Raw genomic sequence first — 17,081 nt, forward strand, 5'->3', positions numbered from 1 at the left:
TATTGTCTGATTTGTTAAAGATTAACAGAAATATCTCTGCTAGACTGATTTATTAATTACTCCAATTAAAAAAAAAAAACTTTCTAAGTCCACACACTTAACTCTGTAACTCTGCAATTTCTCTCATTAAAGGAGTGAGGTTTATTTCTGGATCCCTAGAATCTGGGCTTGTCCCTGTGACTTGCTTTGGTCAAAGGACATTAGCGGACTTGAAGACAGCAGAGGTGTGATAAGGAATTTGAATATTTCTACTTCTTGGAACCCTGACAAGGCCATGCGAATAAATTCGGGCTAGCTTGCTTAAGAGAGGTGAGAGAAACATGGAAGAGTAAGAAGGAAACTGCCACAGAGAAATAAGTTGTAAATAAGCCATAACAATGGGTGTGGTACAAAAAACAATGAAAACTGTTACACTGAAAAGAAATAAAAAATAAAAATTAAAAAAAAAAAAACCACACACACACACACACACACACACACACACACACACACACACACACAAATAAGCCATAACAAAAACCTATAATATGTGGCTTCAGCTTTGGTACTGGGTGATAGATGGTACTGGTGGAATCTGGAAAGGCACTGAATGAATGACTACAGGAGGCTAGAAAAATGTGAGGCTATCCCATATTATGTAGAGAAAAGCAGCTGAGAAAAGTGTAGTGACAGAAAATACACCTAATGATCTTTTATATATCAGTAATGAAATTTCCAGGCAGAATGTCAAACTGTTAATTGTCTCTTAACAGCTGCATTGATAAGGTACTGCAAGAAAGAGATGTGATAAATAAAGAACTGATGAGCCTGAAAGTAAAGGAATACAGAGACCAGGATTTGATATAACCAACCAACCAATAACAACAAAAACTATGTTTCAATCCCAGCCTCTCAAACCAGTGAAAGAGCAAATCCAGAGCTTTGTCAGAAAGACATGGCCTCAACATAAACATCAAATTAAGGATATGCTAGAAGGTCCTTATGAAAATATTTCAAATAATTCAACTATAGCCTGAAAGTCCCTCTAGGCTAAATAAAAGAGCCTCTGGAATTCTTTTTTTTTTTTTTTTTAAGATTTTATTTATTTATTTGACAGACAGAGATCACAAGTAGGCAGAGAGACAGGCAGAGAGAGAGGAAGGGAAGCAGGCTCCCCGCTGAGCAGAGAGCTGAATTTGGGGGGGGGGGCTCCATCCCATGACCCCGACATCATGACCTGAGCCAAAGGCAGAGGCTTAACCCACTGAGGCACCCAGGCACCCTAGAATTCTTAAAGGTATTGTCTAAACAGCTTGACACACCCAAAGCAGCACTGATTAAGTTTTGAGTGAAAAGCAGCCTTCAGACAAAGTCATGGGTGTGGTTTTATTGCACAGAGAGGATATAAATCAGATTCAGAAAAGCCCACAGAATTTTTAAGTAAGCTTTACAGGGGAAAGTGCCACTGCCTAGATTAAAACAGAAGGAGGTTTTTCACATTTACAAAAGTATCTGTGCCCCAACTTCCTACTATTTTGTATTTCTTAGAAACTTGATTCTGCTGTTCCATGAATGATTTTCTCTTTTTTCTAGACTAATGACTTTAAGACTTTAGAAAAATAAAAATGGAGGTTAAGATTTTTCACATTTTTAAAGCAAGTAATTAGCTATATTAATAGCATAGGTAAAAATACTACATTAGCAGTGGGATGACTATTAGAAAAGACAGTCATGAAATAAGTGAATAAATGAAAGAATGAATATGTTTTGGGAATATCATAGAATTTAGTAGGGCTAGACCATGGATTATTTCTAATACATTGTACACTTGTGAAAATTTGTCTTATATGTTATCCCCCTTTTTGATCCTTACTCAGTGTCTTTTGAAAGGTAAGAAATAGGTAATAGATTTGACCAAAATATACGAAGTAGAATCAAGATAACACTGTGACCAAACTGATGTGGGGGTTGAAGGAGAACAAGAAATCTGGGTTGATATCTAGAGCTCCGGCCTATATGACTGAGTGGCCATCTTTCATAAGGAAATTTAATGGATTTAATTTGAAAGGAGTTACTTTGTCTGAAAAGTTTGTGGGACATCCAAAATGAAAATGCCCCATTAAAGCTACTGAACAGACATATACAGAAATGGAAAGATTTTGCTACAACATGGATTGCTAAGTAGAGATGTGAAAACTATTTCAGTGAGTCTTTAAAAGAAGGGCAGAAGAGGGTACAGGAAATAGAAAAGAAAGGAAGAGAAGAGGTCCTTGGACAAACCAACAAATAAGTGAGAAAAAATAAGGAAGAGTCTTTGAAACAGAAGGGGGAAAAAAAAAAGAAAATTAGTGCTAGGCCCTTTTTACACTTCAGTTCATTTACTCAGTGACTTAGTATGTCAAGGTCTGCCCGAGATTAATAAGGTCCCCACATGTACCAGTGTTAGATGGACAATGTCAGCAGAAAACAAAATTTTGGCCTTGAATAAAGCAGAGGGTAGACAACAGAAGCCCATCAAACATAATTAGGGTTATTGTAGACCATGCTTTAAATCTGCTTCCCCACATCTAACTATGAAATGTACCCCGGTGTCAGATGGGTTCTTCATGAAGTAAAGGCTAAGACAAAGTTAAGAGTGCAACAAATTTATGAAGAACAAATGTCTGTGAAAGATAAACGAGGAGAAAGCAGTGATTGGCAGGAAAAGCCTTCATTCTGGGATGCAGGTCTGACACCTGAGAAAAGAAATGGGGGCAGGTGGTCTTGGGGACGAAGGAGAATGGAGCAAGTGAGCCTCAGTTTGCAATGCAACTTTGACAAAGTCTTAGCCAACCTAGGAGGAATGAAAGATGACTCTTTAGAGGAATCCTCCAAGGGCAGAAATGACCAGGCATGGGTATCCTTGCCATGTTCAGTCACGGGTTGAAGGCACAGTGACACTCGAATGCTCCAGGGGGATCCTGGAAGTGCTGCAGAAGGCCCTCTGAAGGCTAACTCCATTCCTTGCAGCTGGACCGCTTATTTCCTTGAAGGGATACTGCAGCAGTGCCCTTCCGGCGGATGCTACAGTCCCCTCACTCTCACCATTGTCCTGGTTAGGATCAGTTACATTTTTATCTTGCTCCAAACCATCGTATCTGAGCCTGCTGTCCTCTCTACTTACCCATTATTTCAATGGGTTGTACAGATGAAGCCTGATGCTTGAAGCAGAAACAAATCCTCTAGCTGGCAAATCAAGTCTAATTAAAATGCACTGTAGGGATTACTGATTCCCTGTCATTTCAATTAACCCGAGAAAGCATCAGTTCAGGTAAGAATCCTGATTAAAATGCAACAGATTCCTGGACCTCAAATCAGTGCTTTTTGTCTGTTCATTCATTTCCCAATGGATGTGTTGGTAGAGTCCTTTAAAACTAAGATGGCAGCCAGTACAAGAAGACAGGCTCAGTATAGGAGAATAGGACAATATACAATTTCATGGTTCTTTATTCCACTGTCAGCAGGCCCCTAAAATATACCTCTGCATATTATAATCTGTGTGCACCATTATACCTTGATGCTTCTTGGCTGGCTGGCCTCACCTGCTTTAGATTAGGACAGATGTGTTTAATTTGAATCTAACTATGTTTTATGATTCCATCTGCAGTTTATGGCGGACTCAGGCAAATTAAGCGGATGCTGATTTGCCTTTTGGCAATAGAATGAAGCAATTATTTTTCCCAGGGGCAAGAAATCATTGCAGACTAAATTTAACTTCCTGTTTGCCTGGTCTTTCTCCCATTCTCCAGGGTTCTGCTTGGAGTGGGACCATCCTGTCTGAATCCAATGTCCATCTCATTCTTCTCACTGGCCCACCACCTGTTGCCAGTCACCTGTTCAAGGTGACTCAGGGATTGTATAATTTCATCTCATTATAAATTTGCAATCCATGATCATTTAGCCTAGATAGCAAAGTAGATAGGCGTCTACAGTACAGTGTGTAGCATGGCAGAAGACAATTTAAAACCTTCTAAAAAGCTAAAATCTCTTCATGATTGTGGTTGTTTGTATTTTATTTTTCCTGTGAGGTCAATATACAACCATGCAACTTCTAATGCCAAGGAAAGGAGAAAATCCTTTGTTGGCCATACGCTGAACATCAGGTGAAAAGAAAAGCTAGTTTTTCTCATCAGTGTTTAAATTCTCAGATATTTACACATCCTCTTTTCTTTATATGTTCGTGTCCTTCTCCAGTTCACAGATCAGCGAATCACTGATTCATCTATCACGTACTGATACTCCCAGAAGCACAGGAGAGGCTGGGAATATAGCCTAGAAGATGACACATAAGGTTCCAGCACCCTTAGAGATTCTATTGTAGTGGAGGGGATGCATAACGAAAAACTAACAAACAAGTAAGCAAGGTATTGGTCACTATAATAAAAGCCATAGAGAGGGGGGGTACAAGAGAACAAAGTGGTGAGAAAGGCAGTAAAAAGAACTGGTTACTTAAATAAACATCAAGAAATGCTTCTCTGAGGAGATGTCATTGGAGCCAAAAACCAAGAGATGAACAGTGCCAGTCATGTTAAAACCTAAGGAAGTCTTTCAGGCAGCGGGATAGCAAATGTACGGTCCTACTGATAAGCGAGAGTAATGAATTCAAGAAATGGAAAAGAGGCCAATGCATTTGGGACAGGGTAACGAGATGTCACTAAATACTTTTTGTCAGCAACACAATTTTAGTAGCAACCAATTTATAATTTAAAGCCCCACATTTGACTGTTTGTCCTCATGATAATCAAGGGCATTTCTGTCAAGCCTATTCTTAACATTTACCAAACATCTCCTGAAAATATATTATTGTATTTACATGCTAATATTCTGATGTATTTGTATATTGATATTTTTCACATATTAATATATCTACATAGTACTGCTAATGTATTCAGGTATCTACATGGTAATGTAAATATACCTATAATTTATTTGGATGAGTGCGCGCCTCTCCATTTTCTATGTTCCTTTATCAATGCTGGAAGTCACCCTGCTCTCTCTCTGTTTCTGCAGAAGAAATCTGTATACCAGTGTAAAATTAAAAACAAAAAAAAATGGTAACATATCACTCAAATATGTTACTTCACTAACACAAAATATTATTTCATTTCTTCATTATCTCCCCACACTAAATTGGAAGAATATTGCCATACCTATTCATATGTGGGAAAGTAAAATGCAGTGGCCATGTAAAGTCATGTTTCACAACTATGACACTCTGGCCTGTGAATTACAACTAATCTTCAGTTTATCACCCTGCCATAACTTGGTAGCTATACTTGTATCATTTCATTTACAAACTGAAAGAAAATAAAAGCTTTGTCTTCAACTGCACAAATTGGAATTTTTACCAATCTGTAAACAGAGTACTTGGCAAAATGAGCCAATTATAGTCTACAAGTGAGCAATAACTCTAGTTAAAATGAAATAAATTTCATGAGAATTTGCATACTCGACCTGGTAAAACTCACAGAAAATGTTAGCACCCTTATGACTTACTGTCGGTGAAATTGTGCACAACAAAATAAATGTCACTTTTTGAATCAACAACAGGCCTCTCAATTTACTTTGGGACTTCCCGAGAGACCACTTGTGTTGAATATTGAAATTTCATTTGTTATATGTTCTAATGAGTGTGATGCACAGAGTTTTATTTTAAAGCCTTCTTTCATAAACTAAAGCTTATGAGTATAGGCAGTTTAAATTAAAAAAAAATTAGTTAAAAAGGTTTGATCAGTTTGTTACCTTCATATGTACTTTCAAAATAAATTCTAATCGATATTTCAGACCATTACTTCAATTAAGAGGAAGAGAGAAGGAAAAAAATAAAAATGCCAATAAGAATAAATCTGTCTGCATTGATAAGATCTGCCACTTTACTGGAAAATCACTGAACGTATGTGCAATAAAAGACCATCTAATTCTACACACTGGTGGCCACAGGGCCCCCAAATGACCATATTCAGCTATGAAAGACACAAATCTAATGACTAAATGAAGGAACTTCTTTGACTCTGAGCCACACTAAGGCTAACTTAAAGCGCATTATCTCTCAGCTGATAGCCAGTGGTTTATCACACTATTTCTAAAGACATTTCTCTTTTTAGATAATGTTTAAATGCTAAAGGAATATCGAAGAGAATTAGAAGAAAATTAGCAAAAATTGTTGAGTAATGACAACGTGAATTTTGCATCCTTTAACACAGCTTTCATCAAGGCTGACTTCATGAAAAGACAAAAGTTTTTGGAGCTCTAAATTCTGAAAGAAAATCTGGGCATATTTTGTGTTTTAAAACACTCTGGAGAATCCCTGAAAATAACAAAATCTAGAGGTTTTAGAATTGAAAGGGACATCAGAAATGATCTAACCCAGTGGTTCTCAAACTTTGCTATATATTACAATCTCTGGGGAGCTTTTCAAATTCCTGATGCCCAGTCCAATTAAATCAGAATGACTGAGGGTGGGACCCAGCCCTCCACGTTTTTTGAGAACTCATCCAAAGATTTCAGTTTATTGAAGAAGAAGAAAAAGAAATAACATAAAGTGAGGAAGGAAAGAAAGAACAGAAAGGAGGAGGAAAGATGGAAGGAAGAAAGTTTGTACTTTTCTGCTTTCATTTGAGAGGAAGGCAAATGAAGAAAAACATCTAACTAGCTTTCTTTGTTGGTATACTATGATTATGAAAAAAATCATTTACAGGAAACTAGAATTGGCAATTGAAAAAAAAGTATACAGTATGTTAGGGAAATTAGAATAGATTCTAGTTAATACTTACATGTATTGAAATACTATCAAATAATTAGCTGAAACTTTATAAATTACCAGAAAATTGAACCATACAGAATTCTCAAGTACTGTTGACTATATTATTTCTACCTATGAAAATATCCATCTAGTCATTCAATTATGAAACCCTTCTATGCTCCATTAAAAATGGTAATTACTGCACATACTTTGGGGCTTCTGATAGACAATGACCTGTTCTCTAGAGTTTAAGGAAAGACACAAATAACTTGACAGGTAGTTAAGTTAGGTATGCATGTTGGGTCTATGAAAAAGAAAACTGTGGGTGCCAAGGGAGCACAAAAAGGGAGCGCCAAACTCAGAAATATGATTTAGGAAGACTTCCCAGAAGAAAGTGATCTCCAATTCAAGGCCAGAGAACAGGTGGAACCCAGCTAGGCAGTAACATGGGATAAAAGACTGGAAGCAGAGGGAAAAGTATGCATGGATGCAGGGAGCAGAGGCAGGGCATGTGTTTAAAAAACAGGAAGAAAAACTTACTTTGACTGCAGAGATGAGTGAACAGAAATGGCATGAGGCAAGGCTGAAGAATACAGAGTGTCCAGGATATACAGTGTCTTTAAGACACTCAAAAAGAGTCTGGGCATTCCTGAGCAGAAAGGACAGCCATTTAAGGGTACTAAGCAGGAGGGGTGACATGATTTGGACTTCAGATAACTCACCTTACCTGTAGTGTGGAGAATGGATTACAAGGAGGCAAAATTTAAGGGTGACAGATCAGTTAGCAAGTGGCAAATGTTACTCTGGCACAAGGGATTGCTGGCTTGGATTAGAATTCTAACCACAGAAATGAAGAGAAGTGGATTCCAAAAGATATATTGAGAGACAAAATTTATGGGTCTAATGGTGGAAAGGAAAGAGAACTAAAAAATGAACTCACCTATCAAAATTCAAAAAAAAAATGTCTGCCTTTCATTTTGTTGGAAAACATGGTTGAAGGAGCAAGTCTGGGGATGGTGGTAAGAGGAGGTAAGAGATTCCATTTTGGAAATGCTTGGAATGAAGTGCCTACAGACATTCACTTGGAGATACTCAGTCAAATTTGATATGCATTGGAACCTGGGGAGAAAGGTTTGGGCTAGAAGTAGATAAATTAACACAGGGTTGATTTTTTTAATCATGGGGATATAAAGAAAATTTCTGAGAAGAGTGTTTGGGTACATGGTCTAGAAGCCATATAAACTTGGAAACTCTCTACACTGTAAACTCTCTGAAGTTCAGAATTATTCCAACTTAGGAAATTCTCCCCTGTGCCAAAGATCAGTGCCTGGTATATAGTCAGTGGTATCCAAATAAAATGTTGTCCAAATATATGTCAGGTGGGAGACAGAGGTTGGAAATGTATTCAAAATGGCAGAAACTTAGGGGCACCTGGGTGGTTCAGTTGGTTAAGCAACTGACTCTTGATTTTGGCTCAGGTCAAGAACTCAGGGTGGCGAGATAGAGCCCCAAGTCAGCTCCATGCTGGGCATGGAACCTATTTGAGATTCTCTCTCCCTCTCCCTCTGACCCTCCCCCACCCTCCCTCTCTTAAAAGAAATAATAATATGGCAGAAACCCCAGAGTGTTTTGATGCTAATGAGAAGCAGCTACTAAAAAGATGATGTTAAAGATTAGGAGAGAGGGACTACTCAGAATGGTAGGGAGTGCAGAAAAAAACATCATCAATGGGCCTCAGAGTAAAAGATGGACAGAAAACACTGAAGGCTCAGGTGAGTTTGAAAACAATTGATAGTGACGACAAGTACCCAACTAGTTGTCTGCTTAGAGGCAAACGCCAGGATGTGTGCTAGAAATAGAGGACCAATCCAGGCATGTGGTTTCATCAGACAGGTGTAGAGACCATCAGCAGAGCAGAAGAGCGACCCCTGCCTGCTTCTGTTTCTTTTGATAGTTTATTGAATTTTATGCTCTAAGATTCTGTATATTTACAATTATGCAAAAGTTAGAAACCCAGTCAATTGTTCTTTCAGAGAATATTTCAGTTCTTCAGTTGACAGCAAAGGACAGACTGAAAGATAGAATTTGGCTGCTGTATATAAATAACACAGTACATCATGATGGTAACACTTAGCCCATCAATCCTTGTCAAGAATACAAACTCACACTGACTATAAAAACAATCAGGTGATACAAAGGAGATAAAATTTAGTGCCATGTCCAACTGTGGAAGTTTCACATTGCCTTCTTATTTAGATCTTAAAATTGTCAATTCTGCCTCTTCTAAATGTAAAGCTGCTCAGCCACAGATTAAAAATAACCTCTAAGGAAAACCAGTTGAAAACAAGTTGGCTAACTTGATCACTTACGAAACATAGGTACCTAAAGAAAGAACAGGACATTTTGTTTATCACTGGATAGCCCATTTTATCTTTTTTTTTCCCTTCAGGCAGAAAGGGTACGTCATGTTAAAATTACAGAAAAAAAATTGTAAAGTCTAATTGTGTATTTTATTTAGAACCTTGTTTGAAAAAGTCACAATTTAAGACAGCAGTGGAATGACAGTTTCAAAGTATAGTATGTAAAAGCTGAAGGAATATTTTTTTCTGTTATAAGTGAAGCCACAACTATTTATTGCCAGATGTTTAAAGTAGTCAATCATGTTACTACACAACATGTTTATAAACTGCGCACTAAACCTGACTGCATTATGTTTACCCGTTTGGAGGCTGGAGAAAAAAAAAATTCACAAAAATTAAAATGCGTCCTCTTCTAACTAAAAAAAAATAGTAGACACTTTTCTAATTTATGGAATGGAAGTCTTATTTTAAAAGTCAGATTTAGATCTTGATTAAGTTTTGTATAAAGTGAATGATTTCATATTCACTTTTTATATTTAATATTTTCACATGAAAGCAATGCTTTATAAAATAGTTGCTGAATGCTCTAATTTCATATGATGTATACATTTTCAGAATTTAAATCTTTTTATTCACAGCCAAAGTCTTGGGGAGCAGAAACATAAATGACTTGGGTAGGGCACTGTCTATAGACATGCTTACTAATAAATATGAGAACATACTAGCTCCTTAATTCTTTTAAGAAACATGGAATATCTTATTTAGATTTAATGACAGTATGGCCATTTTGTTTTCCTAATGCCAGGAAGTTCCTGACAAGGAAAGATAGATGAGCAATTAACTCAGTGGAAATCGGAAATCATGGGTGTTCTTGCTGCCTTCTTGGTTTTCAATAGGTATTGGGTTTTTGCTGTTAGCATGCCAATTGGCATCATTATAGGGAACATTCTGAGTGTAAGGAGGGAAGTAAAGTTCCCCTGCTTTAGGAGTTCCAGCCGTCCTAATGGAACTCCATTCAGAATATTAGTGCTTTTCTACCGAAAAGAGCAGGGAAATACTTAGGAAGCTAGAGGATGTTACTCCTCTGGCCTACCAAATAGAAACGTGACCTACTTAGAGGAAACCATGAAGCACAGAATGGACAACTGAGACTATTTCAACACATTAAAAAACCCATTGCTTCTATTCTATCAATGGTCTCTATGCTGCATTGGGTCACCCACTGTGAGTCCTTACTGGGTATTCAATCTCTGTATCCCTCCTGTCCTTGTTTCTGTGATCATGTGATACTCACCAGCTCCTTCCAGTCCCTGAACCAGCACTGATCAGAAAGGAAGGATTTTATGCAGGCCTAGCCTAAGGCTCAGAACCCAGCGTTAGTATAACACAGCTATTAGTCAGGTTCCGACCTTGTTTGCCTTTCCCTTTTCTCATTGGTTCAATTACTGTCTATGCAATTTTGTTAATGACTCAAATATGGGTGGTATCCAGTGCAGTTTAGAATAATCTTGGATAAAATCTTCAAGCCATGTAAACCACTGGGAAACCCCTACCCCAAGTCCCCGTATGGCTTCCTTTTGACATAACTGTCTTGGTGATGTAACTATCCACAGGACTGAAATCATGCACCCTGTTCCTAAAAAAATATCTCTGATACAAATTAGCTGCTTGCTCAAATTTCCAAATTTCATATAATCTTTTTTTTAAAGATTTTATTTATTTATTTGACAGACAGAGATCACAAGTAGTCAGAGAGGCAGGCAGAGAGAGAGAGAGAGGAGAAAGCAGGCTCCCTGCTGAGCAGAGAGCCCAATTTGGGGCTCGATCCCAGGATCCTGAGATCATGACCCGAGCCGAAGGCAGAGGCTTTAACCCACTGAGCCACCCAGGTGCCCCAAATTTCATATACTCTTGAATTCTTCTACCCCATCACTTAGCTAAACTGTTAGAACATTTTATTATTTTATAATAACATTAGTTAACATTTCTGTGGCATAACTATGTGCCAAACATTATACTAAGTACAATATGAGTATTAATATCATTTAATACTTATAATACTATTAGAAAGTTTGCTGATATTAATAAGACTCATTTTACATATAAAAAAATGGAAATTTACTAAAGTTGCAGAATTTACCAAAAGGCATAGAATAACAATGACAAAGTGAGATTTACGCATGGGCAGTACGACTTCAGAAACAAGAAACTATGCATGTTTAGACGGTTACCCTTGCCCCTATTCTCTTTCACCTTCTCTTTTCACCTCTTCAAGTTCTTCTTTTTCAAGTTCTTTTCATTCTCTGACCAGCAGCCAATTATTTAGTATTGTTATATGTTGCCCACCTGTCATCCTTTGGATAATTTCAGCCTTTTGGTATAATCCTCCCATCACGTGCACATCTGATCCTCCTGTTCTTAAACGGGAACAACTCTAGGTTCCAGCCTGGAGTTAACATAACTATGTCCCTAGGAACAAACTTTCTTTCTGCTGTGGACAATGCTTACTACAGCTGAAAGCAATGGTAGGCCTTTGATATCAGGTCAGATACTGGAAGAGACGATGTTGCAAAAAAATATGCTATGATGATATATTTATTCCCTGATATATAAATTATTAATTAGGAAATCTCTAGAGCCTGAGTATTCGAAAAGAAATTCATCTATTACACCCAATCTTACTTGGAAAATTAGGTGGATGACCACAGCATCTGAACCACTATTTGAGTCGAGGACAGCAAATCCTAGAATAAGATCTGATCCATAATAGACTCAAAATATATCTAGGGGAAATAATCTTACACATATACTTAAATGAACTTACATATATGTTCCCCTATAAAAAATGCAATGACGACAATTACACAAAAATAACAAAGTACCTGTGACAGAAATGCAGCTTAAGGAAGCACATCTCAGTAAAAATTGAAGTAGAAAGAGTTTACTATCCCTCCTATTGAATGGCATCTGGCACCTGAAGATCAATAAATCACTAAAACAGACTTTTAGGAATCAGGAACGACTTCTGGACTAAGTGGCTAATTACTGCTTTTCTTCAGTTGTGAAGAATACTTGAAGCAACAGAGTGAGTGTGCATTTTCTCCGTGTAAACACCAATTCTCTTAGAAACCATGTTATGCTGAAGGTAAGATTACAGCCAACTTACATAAAAGGGTAAAATGGCTCATTATTGAAAACTTAAGTGTAACATACAGATTTAAAGTAACATGGTGACCAATTCAGAAATTGATATCACTATCATCCTAATTATGTGGCCTGCACAAAAAGCTACTCTGAACCAAAAGTTTTTTTTTTTTTTTCTTTTCCTCTTAGGGTTTAAAATAACAATAATGATGAAACCTCTGTTTTATTGAGCATGTACTATGATCCAAGCACTATGATTGTTAGAAAAAAATCAATTGCCTCTAGTTGACAAAACTGGATAGCGACATGAAAGAGAGTAAAACTGAACTCCTATACACAAAAATCAACTCGAAATGAATTAAAGACTTCTGTGTAAGATCTAAAGCCATAAAACTCCTAGGAGAAAACAGAGAGGGTAAAGCTCCTTGGCAACCATCAGTCCTGGCAATGGTTTTTTTGGATTTCATACCAAAAGCAAAAGCAACAAAAGCAAAAATAAACAAGTGGGACTACATCAAATTAAAAAGATTCTGCATGGCAAAGGAAACCATCAACAAAGTGAAAAGGCAACCTACTAAAGAGGAGAAAATATTTGCAGATCTTGTATCTGACACGATACCATCCAAAATATATAAAGAACTCATATGAATCAATAGCAAACATATAATCTGATTAAAAGAGGTGGAAGATCTGAATAGATATTTTTCTTATTAAAGATTTTTTTTTTTAATTTAACAGAGAGAGACACAGAGAGAGGGAGCACAAGCAGGGGGATTGGGAGAGGGAGAAGCAGGCTTCTGTCAAGCAGAGAGCCCGACGTGCAGCTTTATCCCAGGACCCTGGGATCATGACCTGAGCTGAAGGCAGACACTTAATAGAATGAGCCACCCAGATGCCCCTGAATAGACATTTTTCCAAAGAAGACATACAAATGGCCAATATGTACAGATAAAGATGCTCAACATTCCTAATAATCAGGGAAATGCAAACAAAAACCAAAAATGAGGTATCACACTTCATACTTGTTAGAATGGCTATTACCAAAAGACAAGACAAAACGTGCTGGTGAGGATGTAGAGAAGAGGAAAACCTTTTATCATGCTGGTGGGAATGGCAATATGGAGGTTCTTCAAAAAAATAAAAAATAGAACTACCATATGATCCACCAATTCCAGTTCTGGGTATATAACCAAAGGAGATGAAAATGATGTCTCAAAAAGATATCTGTACTCCCGTTTTCACTGCAGCATTATTCACAATACCCAAGACATTGGAACAACCCAAATGTCTATCAATGAATAAGTGGACTAAAAATATTTGGTGCATTATATAAATGGAATCTTATTCAACCATAAGAAAGAATATCCTGCTTTTTGTGACAACATGAATGAACCTTGAAGGCCCTATGGTCGGTGAAATAAGTCAGACAGAGAAAGATAAATACTATATATCATCACTTACTATGTGGACTCTTAAAAAGCCAGATGCGTAGAAACAGAGACTACAGTGGTTACCAGGGGCTGGGTGGGGGTGGCAGACAGTGGAGGACATGGGGAGGTGTTGGTCAAAGAGTATAAGCTTCCAGTTAAGAGACAAACAAATTCTGAGAATCTAATGTACAGCACAGTGATCATGGTTAATAATACTTTATTATACATTTCAAGGTTGCTAAGAAACTAAATTTGGAATGTTTGCACTACAAAAAAGGAATGGAAATTATGTGACATGATGCAGGTGTTAGCTAAAGCTATGGTGGTATCATTTTGCAATATGTAAGTGTATCAAATCAGCATGCCACACATCTTAAATTTAGTCAGTGTTATATGTCAATTATATCTCAATAAAGCTGGAAAAAATAAAAAAATAGGAGGCGTTTGTTCACTGTAAACAACTCAGATAATACAGTGGTAGAGAAAGCAAAACGCACTGTTCTCTATACTCCCATCCCTAAGATATAATTATTACTAATCTGAATACATTCCACAAAATGTCTCTGTTTAACTCTACTCATTTTATTTGTTTATTTATTTATTTATTTAAAGATTTTATTTATTTGACAGACAGAGATCACAAGTAGGCAGAGGCAGGCAGAGAGGCAGGCAGAGAGAGAGGGAGGAAGCAGGTTGCCCGCTGAGCAGAGAGCCCGGTGCGGGGCTCAATCCCAGGACCCTGGAATCATCACCTGAGCCGAAGGCAGAGGCTTTAACCCACTGAGCCACCCAGGTACCCCCAACTCTACTCATTTTAATCTAGTATTTTTAACTATAAAAAAAATGAAGGCCCATCCTTTTTAAAGAAGTAAGAAATTCATTACATGGATGTAAAATACCCACCTTCTTTGATTTTCATTCTTGCACCCTAGAAGTAGCCACTGCTGGCTCTTTTTTTTTTATATCCTTTCTGAAATTTATAAATACTTCTTTGATATTTGTTTTACACAAAGTGAGAGCATGGCATGTTTTTCCAGACCTTGTTTGTATCGCTTTACAGCATATTTCAGAGGCTGTCGACATAAAGATACTTCGTTCTGCGTAGCAAATATATGGTATCCAAATTTATGAGTATGACATAATTTTACATGCAGTTCCATATCACTGGACATCTAGCAGGTTTCAAATGTTTTCCTGTTATGAACAGTTATGAATTGATCACTATTGTACCAACAACTTTGTGAACTTTCACTTGTACTGGAAATCAAACCTAATAAATGGGCATACACATCAAAAAAATTATTAATAATGCCTAATAGTCTTCCAAAAATGTGATATCAATTTTGAATACCCCTAACAGTATATTGATTTTCTTTATGGTTGGTGGCATTTGGCCAGGACTTTCTAAAGTTAATTTCTAAATTAACTTACATTATTGTAAGCAATATGCACACGTGATTTCTGTTCCTTTTTAATAAGAGCAGTTTACACATTGTTGTTTCCAACAAGTAAAAAAAAAAACAAAAAAAAAAAACTCTTGAGTTCTCACCTGGGAAGAAAGATAAAGGATGATCTGCTTAACTGCATTAACTAATCCAAAAGATATACAAATTTGAAGCTCTTAAAGCTTTAATTCTATTCTGAATGTGGGCCACAAAGTTAGTGTGACAGTTGGCAATTTTCCCAGATCTGGGGTTAGGAAACTCAAGAGACGTATAAGTAGATGCTAAGTGGTCTCCAGAGGACCCATCTGCCATCCTGCCCCTTCTCCCACACCTCAAGCTTGGAATACTCTTTGCAGGAGATCATTAGAATTTGTAAGCACAGAGTCTGTACACAAATGCTGCTGGATCTTGTCAAAATCCTTTGTTAGATGAAAAAAAAAAAAAACAGGACATACTTTATGATCTCTTTTGAGAGTCAAAGAAAGAGGGAAAAAGATCTAGAAATATATATGCAAAGTGATCAACAGTGGCTCTCTCTAGATAGGGAGATTAAGGGAGTATTTAAATATTCTTCATTGTGTTTATTTTGTAATGTTTTCTAAAGTTATATGCCCTGCTTTTTTGTAATAAAAAAAAAACTTAATTAAAAAACTCACAACATTTAAAAATCCAATTAGCAGCTAGGTAGAAGCAGAAATGGTAACTACCGAGGTTGAATTGAAAGAAACAGAGGTTAGTGAGCAATATGATAGGCCATGAATGTTTAATGTTACTTAATGCAAGGAATACTAAAAATGTGGTTTTAGGGATCCAGCCTGTGCTCATCAGAGACACATCACAGCTGTGAACTTTCAAGGTTTATCGTCATTGTTCAACTCTAGCTTCAAGATACGTAGGTCCTTGTCAGTGTATGTTGACATTGTTTGCTTAATTTATGTGGTGTTCTTCATCAATTTACAACATCTCTGATCAAATTAATGTGTAACTGAAGTTTAATTCACTTAATTTGGTTGATATGTTTTCTGAGAAGTTTAAAAATGTATTCATTTTATTTAATTTTCAAAACTAATAATAACACCAGCAACTATAAAAGTCAACTCTTAAGCACTAATTGTATACCAAGCATTGTTCTAAGCACTTTATAGATGTGATCACATATAAACTTCATAATAGCCATATGACATTATTTCCATTTTGGTGATAAAAAGCAGTTAATAAGAAATGTTTATATAATTCACTCAAGATTTCACATTTAATGTCATTTTTAGTCAACCCCATACAATCTAACTTCTTATTCTCTGACCTAGAATCTGACCTAATGAATGAAGTCATATCCATGGAGTAGGTAGAAATGAAAATATTATAGAATATAAGTAACAGTCTGGATCACTCATACAGCCCAATCCTGAAGAAGAGTCTTATTCATTCATCCAATCCTTGATTCATTTAAAAATAATCTACTGTGCTCCTACTAGATTCAAGGGACAGGGTTAATTAGTGTGTTATACTCCAAACTTACAACACTGTCCTAGCCTACTTAATTTATTTTTCAAATTTTGATCTAGAGAACTCAAAATTCACCTTTTCTGGGTTTTTCCAAAAGGAGAGAAATAGACAAAATTGACCCTATCTGAAGATATCACATTATTAGTATGAACTTTAATGTGGAATTATAATGCCCCTTTAACTGTCCCTTAAAAGGGGTGACTAGGTTTATCACACTGAAAGAAAAGTAATGCTGATGTTCAGAGGATCCCTCATGAATGATTTATGTACCATTGATTTTCCTCATGAAGCTACTAGTTACTGATAGGTTTTAAGCTTGTAAACTACTGACATATAGTTTACCTGTGGAGAAAGAATCTATTTTATGTTCATTTCAAATCCTTATCTAGTTTTTCACTTTGATTAATAAAATTATGTCTCATACTTTTTAAAGTAA

General features: G+C 36.6%; 1 protein-coding gene across 2 annotated transcripts in view; it reads right to left on the reverse strand.

Moving 5' to 3' along the window:
• The window catches only part of EDIL3 (EGF like repeats and discoidin domains 3), a 425,477-nt gene that overhangs the window by 298,826 nt on the left and 109,570 nt on the right, over positions 1-17,081 (reverse strand). The window lies entirely within an intron of this gene.

The sequence above is a fragment of the Lutra lutra genome, chromosome 5 (genome assembly GCF_902655055.1).
Source record: "Lutra lutra chromosome 5, mLutLut1.2, whole genome shotgun sequence".
NCBI classification, from domain to species: Eukaryota; Metazoa; Chordata; class Mammalia; order Carnivora; family Mustelidae; genus Lutra; species Lutra lutra.